Source organism: Prionailurus bengalensis, chromosome X (genome assembly GCF_016509475.1).
Source record: "Prionailurus bengalensis isolate Pbe53 chromosome X, Fcat_Pben_1.1_paternal_pri, whole genome shotgun sequence".
NCBI lineage: Eukaryota > Metazoa > Chordata > Mammalia > Carnivora > Felidae > Prionailurus > Prionailurus bengalensis.
This window is the reverse complement of record NC_057361.1, coordinates 105,104,151-105,121,560: the sequence shown is the minus strand read 5'-3', so window position 1 is coordinate 105,121,560 and position 17,410 is coordinate 105,104,151. Positions and strand designations below refer to the sequence as shown.

The 17,410-nt window shown below is 33.9% G+C and overlaps 1 pseudogene; it reads left to right on the top strand.

Annotated features, from left to right (window-relative positions):
• LOC122477143 overlaps positions 1–14,705 on the top strand; it is a 43,273-nt pseudogene extending 28,568 nt beyond the window's left edge.
• Positions 14,706–17,410: the final 2,705 nt, after the last annotated feature.

Below are 17,410 nucleotides of genomic sequence, written 5' to 3'. Positions count from 1 at the left end.
ATGCTACCTCTAGAAATTTTATGGCCTGGTAATTTACATTTAGAGCTATGATCCATTTTGATTCAGTTTTTGTTAATTGTGTAACTCAATTTCTAAGTTATTATTATTTTTTTGCATGTGAATGTTCAGTAACATTTTTTGTTGAAAAGGCGATCCTTTCTACATTGAATTGACTTTGCTCTTTATGAAAGATTAGTTGACTATAGATTAGAAAAGTGTGCTATAATCACACTATAGAAAATAGAAGCCACTCCCACTACAAACACACACTAAATTTCTATTCTCTTATTTTATCTTAGTCTTTTTCAGAAGCTTATTTCCACTTTACGTAGAATATCTGTATAAAACTTATTTTTTATTAAATAATTTCCCTACTAAATATCAGTGACAGCAGTGACTTCACTTCACTGTCGTTAGCACCTGTATCAGTGTCTAGTATATACCACCAAAATATATTATCTATATTATTCAATAAGTAAATAATTAATAAAATATATAAAGTTAACCAGATCAATTGAAGCTCTTTTTAATTGTGTGTGTCCAAAATTACATGAGTAAAAAGATATTTGCAAATGACATATCGGACAAAGGGCTAGTATCCAAAATCTATAAAGAGCTCACCAAACTCCACACCCGAAAAACAAATAACCCAGTGAAGAAATGGGCAGAAAACATGAATAGACACTTCTCTAAAGAAGACATCCAGATGGCCAACAGGCACATGAAAAGATGTTCAGCGTCGCTCCTTATCAGGGAAATACAAATCAAAACCACACTCAGGTATCACCTCACGCCAGTCAGAGTGGCCAAAATGAACAAATCAGGAGACTCTAGATGCTGGAGAGGATGTTCAGAAACGGCAACCCTCTTGCACTGTTGGTGGGAATGCAAATTGGTGCAGCCGCTCTGGAAAGCAGTGTGGAGGTTCCTCAGAAAATTAAAAATAGACCTACCCTATGACCCAGCAATAGCACTGCTAGGAATTTACCCAAGGGATACAGGAGTACTGATGCATAGGGGCCCTTGTACCCCAATGTTCATAGCAGCACTCTCAACAATAGCCAAATTATGGAAAGAGCCTAAATGTCCATCAACTGATGAATGGATAAAGAAATTGTGGTTTATATACACAATGGAATACTACGTGGCAATGAGAAAAAAATGAAATCTGGCCTTTTGTAGCAACGTGGATGGAACTGGAGAGTGTGATGCTAAGTGAAATAAGCCATACAGAGAAAGACAGATACCATATGGTTTCACTCTTATGTGGATCCTGAGAAACTTAACAGGAACCCATGGGGGAGGGGGAGAAAAAAAGAAAAAAAAAGAGGTTAGAGTGGGAGAGAGCCAAAGCATAAGAGACTGTTAAAAATTGAGAACAAACTGAGGGTTGATGGGGGGTGGGAGGGAGGAGAGGGTGGGTGATGGGTATTGAGGAGGGAACCTTTTGGGATGGGCACTGGGTGTTGTATGGAAACCAATTTGACAATAAATTTCATATAAATTTAATTTTTTTATATTTTTTATATTATAATTTTATAATTTTTCATATAAATTTTCATTTTTTAAAAAAAATTACATGAGTAGCTTTAACTGTCATCTGTAACAAATAACCCTATACAAACCTCTATAGGGTTTCACTTGACCTTTGCAAACAGATTTGAGAGCTTTATAAATATAGTTGTAGTAAGAACCATTCAAATACATAAGCAAATTTAGCCAATTCTCTCTAGTTTAGTCATGTTTTACAAAGAATAAGAGTCTACTATTTATTGCATTCCATTCACAAATAATATTTAACCACCCCAAGGTATGTTGATATTATATAAATTAGCACTACACAAATTTCGGAGTAATATATTTAGATTACTACGTCTCTACCCATATAGTTATAAAAATTGCTAATTCTGATGCTATAATCAGAAAGAATATGCTTATACATCTTTTGTTTGTTCATCAAAGAATCACTTCTAAAATATCTAAATTCTTTACTTTTGTAATTTTGAATCGGAATCATTCAGGTTGATTTTATTACAATTTAGTAGGTTTAAGTGTGCTATTTCTATGCCCTAAACTGGGAAACTAAAACATATTTCAAGAGTTTCACAGTTCTAGATTTTGGGTTATTTTTTTTACACAATTCATTAAATTTTGTCACAACATTTGGTCGAATAGCAACTTCTGAAAATGCAAAAAAGGACAACTACATCTGTAATAGTTTACATCCCCCAAATTGACCATAAAGCAAAATACATTACAGTCACCTGGCATCACAAGCAAAAATGCCATATGCTCACAGTTTCATTTCCATAGTGTTGCTTTAATATAAAATCCTAATTTAATATACTTTTTATTGTTTGTCAGATTATCTATCTTTTTAGAGGCATTTAGAAGGTAGGCATATATAGAGGAAAATGAAGCAATATTTGACTCAAAATATGCAAAGTATTACAGACTCTACAAAAATTGTGCAGAGAAGAACTACTGTCAGGTGACATGTTTAGGCTCCTTAAATAGGGAGATATCCTGGCATGGAACTCACCAAACAGACAGCTTTATCATAAACTTTTGGTAGTATATTTGTCACTTTCAATGAGTAGTGATTATAATTTAACAGTCACTTGGACCATACATAACAATATCCAGACTGCAATGAGAATTGAGAAAAAATTAAAAACTGATAGATATTTAATTTTTTCTGGATTTCTGAAGTAGTATAGACCATGACTTAAAATACAAAGTTAGAGAAGATACAGAATAAATTAGATCTTCAATGGCTTTCATAATACTTATACTATTTGACTGAATTTATTGTACTTTTTAAAATTTCTCATGAAAAAGAAAACTATGTGAAAATATTTATGAATAAGGCTATTGCCATGTTATTACATCGAATACATAAAATTGAAAATACCCCACATTTTGGGATTTAAAAATGAAATTTTGGTACATTTATGAGATATGACACAAAAATAAAGTTGAAGAATATTTTCTGATATGGGAAAATGTTTGCCATGTCTTGTTAAATGAAAGTTGGGGGGCGCCTGGGTGGCGCAGTCGGTTAAGCGTCCGACTTCAGCCAGGTCACGATCTCGCGGTCCGTGAGTTCGAGCCCCGCGTCGGGCTCTGGGCTGATGGCTCAGAGCCTGGAGCCTGTTTCCGATTCTGTGTCTCCCTCTCTCTCTGCCCCTCCCCCGTTCATGCTCTGTCTCTCTCTGTCCCAAAAATAAAAATAAACGTTAAAAAAAAAATTAAAAAAAAAAAATAAATGAAAGTTGGAAAACTAGCTCCTATAGTAAAACACCAATTGCATGAATGTATACTTACTAAGTACACAATAAAAACCTGGAAATGTATAGTGTGCTGTAGACACTGTAAGTGACCACCAATATTTTCAGTACTTTTCTCCTTGTAGGCACAAGGGAAGACTTTCTGTCCCCTTGAAGTGAGCTTAACCATATAACTTGATTTGGCCGATGAAATGAACAGGAATGACATTTGCTATCTCTAGGCAGAAATATTTAGCAGCCAGTGCATAATTTTCCATGCTTACTTTTCCTGTAATCATAAACTTTGAAGTTTGATGTGGAGAATTTAGTGTCCTAAAAAAAAGGTGGAAAGTTTGTCAGTGTATGTGTCCCTGAGTGAATTTGTTAGACATAGGCTCCCTGCAGACCTTTGTTTTACATTTAGTATGAGCAGAAATGAGCATTGCTGTTTCTAGTCATTTATGTTTGCAATTTGTTTGTAATTGCAAGATAATCCAGCATATCCTTATTGCTATACTGTATAAAATTTTTGGTGAATCCCTCTGCTTAAGACATTAAAAGTATTTATTTTCTGTGTTATTTTTTCTGTTTTTTCTAAATGTTCAGGATGATCATAAATTATTTATAAAATAATTATTAAGACTAAACATTAACAAAGAAAAATTTTAAATTAATGAGTTAGGCTTTTAACATTTATATAAAATTTAATAGACCACTAATAACAGTTTATTAAAGTCAGAATTTAAAAAATTCTTTAGGGGTGTCTGGGTGGCTCAGTCAGTTGCACATCCGACTTTGACTCAGGTCATGATCTCACGGTTGGTGACTTTGAGCTCCTCATTGGGCTCTGTGCTGACAGCTCAGAGGCTGTAGCCTGCTACAGATTCTGTGTCTCCCTCTCTCTCTGCCCCTCCCTGCTCATGATCTCTCTCTCTCAAAGATAAATAAATAAACATTAAACATTAATTTTTTTTTAATTATAGAATCTTGATAAGGGTTCTTGTAGATTCCTGATATGTTAAATACCAAATTCTTATACAAAATTTTATTCCTCTACTGTACCAACATGGAAACCTTCACTGAGAAAATTAGAAAACATCAGAACATGAACAAGCGTGAACTACAATTTTGAGGAAAAATATATGTCTAAAATGTTCTCCTAAAATAAGAAAATATATTTCAAATGTCTGAGATTATTTCCCTCAAGTATTGCTCAAATAACAAGAAAAATATTCTATGAGAAAACAACAAAATTATCCCAACAGTTATTGTTTTTAATTTATTTACTAAAATTCAAGTTAGTTAACATACAGGGTAGTATTAGTTTCAGGAGTAGAACCCAGCGATTTATCTCTTATATATAACACCTAGGGCTCATCCTAACAAGTGCCCTCCTTAATGCTCATCACCCATTTGGCCCATCCCCCCACCCACCTTCCCTCCAGGAAACCTCAGGTTTTTGTGTTTTCCCGCATTTAAGAGCCTTTTATGATTTGCCTTCCTCCCTGTTTTTATCTTATTTTCCTTACGTTCCCCTTTGATCATCTCTTAAGTTTCTTAAATTCCACATATGAGTGAAATTATGTGATTTCTGTCTTTCTCTTACTGACTTATTTCAGTTAACATACTAGCCTCCAGTTTTATCCATGTTGTTGCCAATGGCAAGATTTCATTCTTTTTGATCGCTGAGTAATATCCCATTGTATATATATACCACATCTACCTTATCCATTCATCAACTGATGGACATTTGGCCTCTTTCCATACTTTGGAGATTGTTGATAGCATTGCCATAAACATTGGGGTGCCTGTGCCCCCTTGGTTCAGCCTTTTTTGTATGCTTTGGATAAATACCTAGTAGTACAATTGTGGGGTTGTAAGGTATTTCTATTTTTAATGTTTTGAGGAACCTCCACACTGTTTTCCAGAGTGGCTGCACCAGTTCGCATTCCTACCAACAGTGCAAGAGAATTCCTCCTTCCCCACATCACAAACATCTGCTGTTTCCTGAGTTTTTCATTTTAATCATTCTGACAGGTGTGAGGTTGTATCTCATTGTGGTTTTGCCTTGTATTTCTCTGATGATGAGTGATAGTGAGCATCTTTTCATGTGTCTGTTAGTCAACTCGGTGTCTTTGGAAAATTGTCTATGAAAGTCTTCTACCCAACTTCACTGGATTATTTGTTTTCTGGGTGTGGAGTTTGGTAAGTTCTTTATAGATTTTGTATACTAATCCCTTATCTGATATGTCATTTGCAAATATCTTCTCGAATTCCATTGGTTTCCTTTTAGTTTTGTTGTTTCCTTTGCTGTGCAGAAGCTTTTTATATTGATATAGTCCCAATAGTTTATTTTTCCTTTTAGTTCTCTTGTCTCATGAGACATATCTAAAAAGATATATAATTAAAATAATAATGAATATATATCATAATTTTTAATTACCTATTGAGGGCTGATTTGTGACCCAGTATGTGATCTATTCTGGAGAATGTTCCATGTACACTGAAGAAGAATGTGTATTCTGCTGCTTTAGGAAGAAATGTTCTGTATATATCTGTGAAGTCATCTGGTCCAGTGTCTCATTCAAAGCCATTCTTTTCTTGTTGATTCTCTGTTTAGATGATTTGTCCATTGTTGTAAGAGGTGTATTAAAGTATCCTACAATTATGGTATTATTATCAATGAGGTTTTTTTTTATGTTTGTGATTAATTTATTTATATATTGGGGTTCCTCCAAGTTAGGAAGCATAAATATTTACAATTGTTAGCTCTTCTTGACGGATAGTCCCCTTAATTTTGATATAATTCTCTTCTTCATCCCTGTTACAGTCTTTGTTTTAAAATCTAGTTTGTCTAAGTATGGCTCATCCAGCATTCTTTTGATGTCCATTAGCATGATAGATGGTTCTCCATCCCCTCATTTTCAATCTGCCGGTGTTTTTAGGTCTAAAATGAGTTTCTTGTAGACAGCATAAAGATGGAGTTTGTGTTTGTTTTTTTTTTTTTATCCATTCTGCTACCTTGTGTCTTTTGATTGGAGCATTTAGTCCATTTACATTCAGAGTGATTATTGAAAGTGATTATGAATTTAGTGCCATTGTGTTATCTGTAGATTTGGTGTTTCTGGTGATGTTCTTTGGTCCTTTGTAGTCTTTGCTGCTTTCCACTCACAGAGTCTCTCTTAAAATTTCTTGCAGGGCTTATTTAGTGGTCACAAACCCCTTTAGTTTTTGTTTGGGAAAGTCTTCATCTCTCCTTCTATTTTGAATGGCTGCCTTGCTGGATAAAGGATTCTTGGCTGCATATTTTTCTTAAACAGCTCGTTGAATATTTCCGCCCTCTCTCTTTATAATTGTATTTTGAAAGTTTCACTATAATATGTCGTGGTTTTGACCTGTTTTTGTTACTTTTGAAGGGAGTTTCCTGTACCTTTTGGACTGGGATGACTGTTTCCTTTCTCAGATTAGAGAAGTTCTCAACTATAATTTGTTCAAATAAACCTTCTGCCCCCTTTTCCCACTCTTCTTATTCTGTGGCTCCGATTATATGGATATTGTTTCATTTCTTAGAATCATTTAGTGCTCTAAGTATCCCCTCATGATCTAGAATTTCTATTCCCTCTTTTTTTGGCTTTATTATTTTCCATACTTTTATCTTCTATTTCACTTATCCTCTCCTCTGTTTCTTCCATCCTCTTCATCACTTTATCTAGTTTGTTTTGCATCTTAGTCATATCATTTTCTAATTCATCAAGACTAGCTCTTAGGTCTTTGATCTCTGCTAATCTTTGCTAATCCTCACAACAGCCCTGCAAGATTAGCATTATCAATTCCATTTCATAAATGAAGAAATTGAATAGACATAAAGCAACTTGTTCAAAACCACACATATAGTTAGAAATCAATAAAAGCAAGAGTAAATGAGTACTCTTCACAACTTTAGGTGCACAAGTTTGATAGCCTACATGAAATGGAAAACTTTCTTGAGAGACACAATTTGCAAAAACTCACAGAAGAAGAAAAAGACAATCTGAATAGGACTATATTCATTAAATAAGTTGAATCGATAATTAAAAATTTTCCAAAACAGGAAGAACCAAGACCAACAAGATGGGATTACTGGTTATTTCTACCAAACATTTAAGGAAGAAATTATACTATCTCTAAAATCTTTTTCAAAGGATAGAAGCAGCGGGAATATATCCTAATTCATTCTGTAAGTCCATCATTGCCCTAATATTAAAACCAGAGAAAGACATAACAAGAAAACTAGAGACCAATATCCTTCATGAGCACAGATTTGTGAATCCTGAAAAAAATATTACTGAAGCAAATATTAGTGAAGCAAATCCAACAATGTATAAAAATAATTATACGCCACAAATAAGTAGGATTTACCCAGGTATTCAAGGTTGATTCAACATTCAAAAATTAATTAATATAACGCATCACATTAGGGGACTAAAAAAGAAAAAAAATTTTAAATCACATAATCATATTAATAGGTACAGAAAAAGCATTTGACAAAATCCAACACTCACTTATAATAATAATTTTTAAAAACTCTCAGTAAACTATGAATAGAGGGGAAATTAATCAACTTGACAAAGAATATCTACAAAAAATTTGTAACTTAAAATAAAATAAAACTTAACCGTAGGTAACATCATGGTTAATGGTGAGAAACTAGGAGGTTTCCAATAAGAATGTCTCCTCTAACCACTCCTTTTCAACATTATACTAGAAGTACCAGCTAACACACAAAGACAGGAATAAAAAATCAAAAGTATACAGATTGGTAAGGAAGAAATAAAACTGCCTTTGTTTACAGATGATACAATTGTCAATGTAGAAAATCCAAAAGAATTGAAAAAACCTCTTGAAAATAATAAATGATTATAGCAAGGTTGTAGGATACAAGATTAACACACAAAAGTCAATCATTTTCTTATACACCAGCAATTAATAAGGTGAATTTGAATTTCATTTACTTATTTTTATTTTTTTATTTTTTAAAATTTACATCCAAATTAGTTAGCATACAGTGCAACAATGATTTCAGGAGTAGATTCTTTAGTGCCCCTTACCCATTTACACCATCCCACCTCCCACAACCCCTCCAGTAACCCTCAGTTTGTTCTCCATATTTATGAGTCTCTTCTGTTTTGTCCCCCTCCCTGTTTTTATATTATTTTTGTTTCCCTTCCCTTATGTTCATCTGTTTTGTCTCTTAAAGTCCTCATATGAGTGAAGTCATATGATTTTTGTCTTTCTCTGACTGACTAATTTCATTTAGCTAATACCCTCTGATTCCATCCACGTAGTTGCAAATGGCAAGATTTCATTCTTTTTGATTGCTGAGTAATAATCCATTGTATGTATATGTGTGTGTGTTTACATATATGTATACACACATATGAGTGATGTTGAGCAATTTTTCAGGTGGCGGTTGGCCATCTGGATGTTTTCTTTGGAGAAGTGTCTATTCATGTCTTTTCCCATTTCTTCACTGGATTATTTGTTTTTTGGGTGTTGAGTTTGATAAGTTCTTTATAGATTTTGAATACTAACCCTTTATCTGATATGTCATTTGCAAATATCTTCTCCCATTCCATCGGTTGCCTTTTCGTTTTGCTGATTGTTTCCTTTGTTGTGCAGAAGCTTTTTATTTTGATGAGGTCCAAGTAGTTCATTTTTGCTTTTGTTTCCCTTGCCTCCAGAGATGTGTTGAGTAAGATCTGGCTCTGCGGGCCGAATCAAAAAGGTTTTTGCCAGCTTTCACTTTGAGGATTTTGGTGGCTTCCTGTCTTACATTGAGGTCTTTCATCCATTTTGAGTTTATTTTTGTGTATGGTGTAAGAAAGTGGTCCAGGTTCATTCTTCTGCATGTCGCTGTCCAGTTTTCCCAGCACCACTTGCTGAAGAGACTGCCTTTATTCCATTGGATATTCTTTCCTGCTTTGGCAAAGATTAGTTGGCCATATGTTTGTGGGTCCATTTCTGGGTTCTTTATTCTGTTCCGTTGATTTGAGTGTCTGCTCTTGTGCCAGTACCATACTGTCTTGATGATTACAGCTTTGTGGTATAGCTTGACGTCTGGGATTGTGATGCCTCCTGCTTTGGTTTTCTTTTTCAAGACTGTTTTGGCTATTCGGGGTCTTTTCTGGTTCCATTCAAATTTTAGGATTATTTGTTCTAGTTCTGTGAAGAATACTAGTGTTATTTTGATAGGGATTGCATTGAATATGTAGACTGCTTTGGATAGTATTGACATTGTAACAATATTTGTTTTTGTGTCTTCTTCAATTTCTTTCATAAGCTTTCTATAATTTTCAGTTTGTAGCTTTTAACCTCTTTAGTTAGATTTATTCCTAGGTATTTTGTGGGGTTTTTTGTGCAACTGTAAATGGGATCGATTCCTTGATTTCTCTTTGTGTCGCTTCATTGTTGGTGTTTAGGAATTCAACCGATTTCTGTGCATTGATTTTATATCCTGCACCTTTGCTGAATTCATGAATCAACTCTAGCAGCTTTTTGGTGGAATCTTTGGGGTTTTCCATATAAAGTAGCATGTCATCTGTGAAGAGTGAAAGCTTGGCCTCCTCCTGGCTGATTTGGATGCTTTTTATTTCTTTGTGTAATCTGATTGCTGAGGCTAAGACTTCCAATACTGAATTTGAATTTCAAAACAATAATATGACATTTGTATTAGTACCTAAAAAATGAAATAGTGAGATATAATTCTCACAAAATATGTATAAGATCTATATGAAGAAATCTATAAAACTCTGATGAATAAAATCAAAGTACTAAATAAATGAGGAGATATTCCATGTTCATGGTCAGAAGACTCAATATTCTCAAGATATTAGGTCTTTCCAACCTTATCTACAGATTAAACACAATTCAAATCAAAACACCAAGAAGTTAGTTTTTAGATATCAATAAATTGCTTCTAAAGTGTATATGGAGAGGGAAAAGACCCAGAATAGACATCACAACAGTGAAGGAGAACAAAATTGGAGGAGAGACAGTACCCAACCTCACGATTTACTATAAAACTACAGTAATCAAGACAGTGTGGTATTAGTGAAAGACTAGACAAATATACCAGCAGAACAGAAGAAAGAGCTTAGAAATAGACACATAAATATAGTCAACTGATTTTCAAAATGGAGCAAATGAGATACAATTAAAGAAAAATAGCCTTTTCAATAAATAGTGCTAGAAAACTGGACATCCACATGCAAAAATTTTAAACTAAACACATGCCTTACTTCACAAAAAATAAATGAAAATGGATCACAGGCCAAAATATTAAACTTGAAACTATAAAACTTACAGAACATCAGCTAAAACTTAGATAACCATGGGTATGGCAATGACTTTTTAGATAAAAACACCAAAAATACAATCCATGAAAGAAATAATTGATAAGATGGACTTCATTAAATTTTAAAATTTGTGTTCCGTGTAAGTCGATGTCAAAAGACTGAGAGGCAAGAAACCGACTTGGAAAAAAATATTTCCAAAAGACAAATCTGATAAAGGACTGTTATCTGAAATATACCAACAACACTTAAAATAAGACAACAACAAAACTTTAAAAATAGGCCAAAAGACCTTAATATAGACCTCACTAAAGAAGATGTACAGATGGAAAATAAGAATTTGCAAAGATGTTCCACATCATTTGCAAATTAAAACTACCACACATCTATCAGAAAGATCACAATCCAGAACATGGACAACAAAAAATGCGGGTAAAGTTGTGGAGCAACAGGAACTGTCATCATTGCTGGAGAGAATGCAAAATAGTATAGCCACTTTGGAAAAAAGAATTGACATTTTCTTACAACATTAAACCATATGTTCCAATAATTGTGAATCTTGGTATTTACCCAAAGGAGTTTAAAACCTATTTCCCCACAAAAATCTGAATACAGATGATGTTTACAGCTTTGTTCATAATTGCCAAAACTTGGAAACAACTTTCAGTTGGTGAATGGATTAATAAACTGGTATATTCAGACAATGGAATATTATTCAGCACTAAAAATAAATGAGCTATTAAACCATGAAAAGATATGGAGAAGCATTAAATGAATATTACTTAGTGAAATTTGAAAAGACTACATAGTAAGGAAAAATAATTTGTCCTCTACCCTTCTGAGTTCTTAGCTGAGAGTCCTATAATAAAAGATTGTTTAACAAAAGAAAATCTATTTTAACACATGCAGTGTACATCATAAGGGAGAAACCTAAATGAAAAGTAACCCAGAATGGCTTAGTATTCCAGCTCATATAGCATCTTCAATAAGAAAACAATATATTTGTTGACAAATGACAAGATAAAAGAAAGCAATTTTAGGTTTCCAAGGGTAGCAATTGTGAAAAATAAATAGATGGAAGAAAACGAATGGAATAAGGCTTCTGATGCCATCTCTAGGCTGATAAAATTCTGTCTCCAGTGAGTAATTTATATCCTACTGTTAGGGAAAAATGTGGGAGCTTTTTCTACTTTTCCTACTTCCTAATTGCCTACAGCACAAAATAATTTTTTATGTCAAAAGGTTATATTGTGGGGTAACATATTCTGGTCTCCTTCAGCAACATACTGTATGATTCCAACTATGTGATATTTTAGAAAAGGCAAAACTATGGAGAGGGTAAAAAAATTCAGTAGTTTTGGGGTGTTAGAGAGGAGAAAGGGATAAATAGGTGGAATGAAAAGATTTTTAAGGCACTGATACTATTCTCTATGGTATTATAATGGTGGATACATGTCATTGTACGTTTTTCCAAACTTACAGGATTCTTGATGAATGCCAAGAGTGCACCATAATGTAAACTACAGACTTGGGTGATAATGAATGTGTCAATGCAAGTTTAATAAATGTTTTTAATAAATGTTCTCCATCAACAGGATGTTGATAGGGAGGCTGTGCTTGTATGGTGACAGGAAGTATATGGAAACACTCTGTACTCTCCCCTCAATTTCGTGTGAATCTAAAACTTATCTTTAAAAAAATAGTTTATTAGAAGAAAGTGACACTGGATGTCATATGTAAGTATTGAATCAGTAAAGTTTACTTTTGAAGATAATATTACACTGTAGGTTAACTAATAAAATTTAAATAAAAATATGAAACAAAAAATGAATAAAAATAAAAATAAAAACACTTCAGAATCCGACAAAAGGTGATAATTCAGGTAAATAAACAATGATTCAATTTTTTTGAATAAATATTTAAAGGATTTGCATAGAAATGTCCCCAAAGATGTATAAATGGCCAACAACTACATGAAGAGGTATCCAACATCATTACCCATCAGTGAAATGCAAATCAAGCACCACAAATACACTTCACACCCACTGGCATGGATATAATTAATAAGACAGTCAATAACAAATATTGATGAAGATTTGGAGAAATTTGAATTAACATACATCATTGGTGTGAATAGATAATAGTACTACTGCCACTTTTAGTTCCTCAAAATGTCTTTTAGTTCCTCAAAATGTAGACAATATGGTTCCTTGTGTCCCAGAAATAATAATTTTAGGTATATACTCAATTGAAAATATGTATCCACACAAAAATAATTCATAAGTGTTCATAGAATATTTATAATTGCCATAAAGCAGAAACAACTCAAATGCCCATCAACTGATCATGGATAAATAAAGTGGGATATATATCCATAATATGCAATATTATTCACCCATTAAAAAGAATGAAGCACTAATATATTTTACATTATGGATGAACTTTGAAAACATGCTGAGTGAAAGAAATCAGTCACAAAAGATTGCATATAGTATGGTTTCATTTATATGAAATGTGCCAAATAGGCAGATCCATAGAAACAAAAATAGATTAATGGTCCCCAAGGGATGAGGAGGGCAAGAGTGAGAAGTTACTGCTAAATGAGAACCATTTTTTGGTCTCTCCAGTTTTCCATTGATGCTTTTCTTTCAGCAGTATAGACTGATAAGATGTGTTTAACGTAACATGAGGCAAATGGCTAAATTTTACTAAAGATTTACAAAAGGATCAGAGGCAATAAACCTTTGTTTTTCTTCTTGCTGGGAAAGGCTTGTGTATTGGAAGACATCATTGAGAAGATGTGACTGCCAGTTGACCCACAAGATCAACCTAGGCAATCAGAAGATCCTTATGCCCTCACCTATCCTTGGAATGGGCAATCCATCTATTGTTATCACACTAGGAGCAGCTTTAAGGATGCAGTCTTGAGAGAGTAAAGTGTTGTTGAGGCCATCTGGACTGTATGCATAACTAAACCTAGTAAAGGCTTCTGTATAACGTTTTAAGGTTCTAGCATGTGGTGCAGCAATCATCAACTTGTCTTGCAGCTGCCCAAGTCAAGGCTTACATGTTACTTCGCTTGCTTATTAAAATTGTGATCCACCAATTTGGAGGTCTGCCTCATTTTTTAGCCTCCTCTGCCTCTTCTGTGTATGGAGGCCAGTTTCAGATTTCACTCAGGGAGCTCCTGAGGCAGCAAACCAACATTGTGACAGTGACAAAGACCACTCTTCTGGGAACACTACTGAAAATGCTTTGATTTTCAGAACAGATGTGACTATGAAGAAAATTCTTTTTTTTTTTTGCCAGCTAAAGCCATGAAATAAAATAACTGCCCTCCTCTATACTCTTATGCTCAAAATAATATTGCAACATTTCATCTTCTTTTTTTTTTAATTTTTTTTTCAACGTTTATTTATTTTTTTTGGGACAGAGAGAGACAGAGCATGAACGGGGGAGGGGCAGAGAGAGAGGGAGACAGAATCGGAAACAGGCTCAGGCTCCGAGCCATCAGCCCAGAGCCTGACGCGGGGCTCGAACTCACGGACCGCGAGATCGTGACCTGGCTGAAGTCTGACGCTCAACCGACTGCGCCACCCAGGCGCCCCAACATTTCATCTTCTTATCCAAAAACTGTTACTTGAGTCTTAATCATGTTCCAAATACTGGATATTGTGTCACTATTATGATTTAGTGAAAGTTCTGATGACTACAGGGGTCCCTGGGTGGCTCAGTTGGTTGGTTATCTGACTTCAGCTCAGGTCATGATCTCAGTTTGTGGGTTCGAGGCACACATTGCTCTGCTGTCAGTTCTGAGCCTGCTTCAGATTCTCTGTCCCTCTCTCACTCTCTGCCCCTCTCCCACTTACATTATCTCTCTCCCTCTCTCCAAAATAAATAAATATATAAATAAATAAATAAATACATACATACATACATACATAAAACTTTTTTTAAAACATTCTGATAACTACAAACCATCTTGGGATCACTGGTTTTCACAAAGCTAATTTTATCTTTCGTTGTTAATGAAGATGAAGATGATGATGATGAGGTTATTGATGTCATCATGTCATTGATTTACCAAGAAAAGCTATTGGGATGAGTACCTTTTGGTTCCACCAGTGTTTAATAAGATTTCTTATGATATTAATGGGAATGAAAGAATAAAAAAGTATAAACCATTCAGTCATTAGAAAATGAAAATTTGCACATTGGAAATGGAGATTATTAGTTGTGTGACTTTAGGGATGTCCCCTTCTCTTCAGTTTCCTTATTTGTACATCAGTGACAATAATGCTTGTGCTAAAGATTGGTGGGTTGATTAAATTAAGTAACATATTAAAATACGTGGCATTTTTTCTGGAATATACAAGACACTTGTTACAAAACAGTTTCCATTGAACAGTTATATTGCTTAGTGGGAATTGTAGACACTCAAGGAGGCATCACATAGAGAAAAAAAAGTAAAATGCTAGAAAAATTAGTTATTTTTGCAAAAATCAGTTTGTAGGCTAGTTTCAAATTGTGCAACAAATTAAATTACATTTGGATTAAAACTTCAAATATTTTACATAAAACTATAAATATATTAAAATAAAATAAAGGCCAATCTTTATAAGAGTTCTGTCTGAAGATTTCTTAAATTTTAATGAAATAAATATATCCCCAAAACGGTACATTATATTACATTGAAATGGAAACTTTTTCAATGAAAAACACCACAAATAAAAGAAAATTATAATCAATAGACTTGTAAAATTTATATGGAGGAGGCAATATAAATATTAGAATCATGGATTTTTTTCTGTTCTATGTCATTTTCCATATTTTCCATTTTTTAAAGGATTTTTTTAGGGTTTATTCATTTATTTTGAAAGAGGGTGAGTGTGCACCTGTGTGAGTGGGGGAGAGGCAAAGAGAGAGGTAGAGAAAGAATCCCAAGCAGGCTAAGTGCTGTCAGCACAGAGCCCAATATGGGGCTCAATCTCACCAACCGTGAGATTGTGACCTGAGCCAAAATCAAGAATCTGACGTTTAACTAGCTGAACCACCCAGGCACACCATACTTTCCATTTTTTTAAATGATGAGTATTGTTTACATTTATAACCAGAGAAACTATACATATGCACACACACACATATACACACAACACATGTGTATAGACTGTGTGGTCAATAACCTGTGGTCAAGTCCCACTTTTAACACTTAATTCTGTGTAATCTTTATTTCACAAGTTACTTAACTTCTCTGAGCTTAAAAAGAGGAATTACCTGTAAAAAGAGGAATGATCTTTATCTTTCAGGACTGTTTGAAATTATAAAATATTATAAATATTATAATATTATAAAATATCATACGATATTCAACAAAATGCAGTATATTTGTTAGGCCCTTTAAGGTTATGAAGTTCAGTTATCAGTGTATCTCAGTTGGTAAGTGTTCATTTGATGTACAGATTGACTATTTTAAAAATCACAGGAAATATTTTAGCACTTTTGCAACTCTGCCTTATGGATAGCTGGAAAAATATCTCATCATTATTCAGATTATACATGTAACTCTTGTGAGCCAATAGTAGCTCTGGTGACACTATATCAGCTTGGCAACTCCTGAAAAGTGGGTATCCCTTGCTGCCTACACTAGTGACTTTACCAAACTCATGATTCAGCATCTCTTTACACTCTTTTTTCTACTATTTAACTTTGTTGTTCTAGAGTAAACCTACGTGCACTCCATATCACATACCAAAAATGCTTCTAAATAAATGTTCAAATTAAGCTAGTTAGTAGTAATTGAATATTTATTGCTCCGTTTAGACAGAATTTTTGAACAAGACCAATCTGATGTCCCTAATGATAAGGGCCCAACATGTCAACAATTAATTCATTTCTTAGTAATGTGAGAATGAAGCAAACTATATAAAGCTCACAAGTTACTGGGTTGAGAGAATGCTGTAGTAGATCATTACCATTGACTAAGGAGTCTGTTCCTGGTTCAATTCATTACAAAAGATAAAACGCATGGCATAGTTTTGTAAACTGTAGAGGCAGACATTTAGTCTTATGGGCTTCTCTCCAGAAGACAGAACAACCAAGTCTCTGGTAATATCTCATGTGGCTCTGTCCTTGTCCATGTCAGTCAAGATTCTATAGGTGACTTCAATGTTAACATAAAAGAAAGCCTATTAAATTTGCTAATAATATACAACATAAATGCACAGTTTATTACATAATAGGCATGATTTAAAATGGCTTTAATAGGCTGAGGTGATGAAGAAAAAAGATTAATGTTAAGGTTTTCATTTCTGTTTATATGCACACACACTTGAAAATGTGAAACTGCATAAAATAACATAGGGGGTTTTAAGTTTAGACTGAATGTAAGGCCAGTTTTTCTATAATTAGAGCATTTTTATGAACATAATCATTTGTCTTTTAGATAGCAAGTTTATTTCTTTAATTGTTCAGGCAAATAACTAATGACTATATATCAGGACTGTCCTAGAAAGAATTTCTATCCAAAAATAAAGGTTGTACAGGATGACCAACCAGGTCCCTTACTACTCAATTTCCTTGAGACTATGTTTCTAAAAAAGTGATCTCCCTTTTCCTTCTAGTCATCTCTTCTAAAAGTAACTAAACTCTTTGCCTAAGGTTTTTGCCAAAACTGGTAACTAGTTCACCAGTTCAGAACTAGACAGAGAATACACAGAGCTTACCTAAATGCCAGCAGTGTTTTTTTCCATTACCACACTGTGGCTTCCCTTAGCAGTTACGTGGAAATTTACCACTGGGATATTCATTCTC